Source organism: Brassica oleracea, chromosome C5, assembly GCF_000695525.1.
Source record: "Brassica oleracea var. oleracea cultivar TO1000 chromosome C5, BOL, whole genome shotgun sequence".
Classification (NCBI taxonomy): Eukaryota; Viridiplantae; Streptophyta; class Magnoliopsida; order Brassicales; family Brassicaceae; genus Brassica; species Brassica oleracea.
Genome location: NC_027752.1, coordinates 35,061,332 through 35,061,821, shown reverse-complemented (window position 1 = coordinate 35,061,821; position 490 = coordinate 35,061,332).

Below are 490 nucleotides of genomic sequence, written 5' to 3'. Positions count from 1 at the left end.
GGGGGAGAAAGAAATAAGCTGGTAAAAGAGAATAAGAGAAATAGAATGGTATTTACCATCATTGTCTTGGAAAGATCCTCTGACTAGAAAATATGATTTAAGACGTCCAAAGAATGTGATCAAATGATACAAAAGCTAGAAGAACTAGATGCCAGACACATTGAGCCGAAAAAAAAGAATGACTAAGTCATACCAGCTTAGCACCACAAATTTCATGTCCTAAGAGACACAATCAAGTTGCTACAGTGTCTATACAAGATAGACCAATAAGTTCCAAAAGATAAGAAACCTCGGAAAGAAATGAAAGGTGCATAGAATGATACAAATCCGAGTTCAAAGGAAACCAGTCCATATAGAGAGATAGGGCTGGCCAACTAAACATCTAAGGTACCAAACCATGTAGTTTGGGACGCCAAACTACGAGGTAGTAAAGGTCCTGGATAATAAGATCTCAAATCTATTAGATCATGTCTGGAACACTATGGAACTA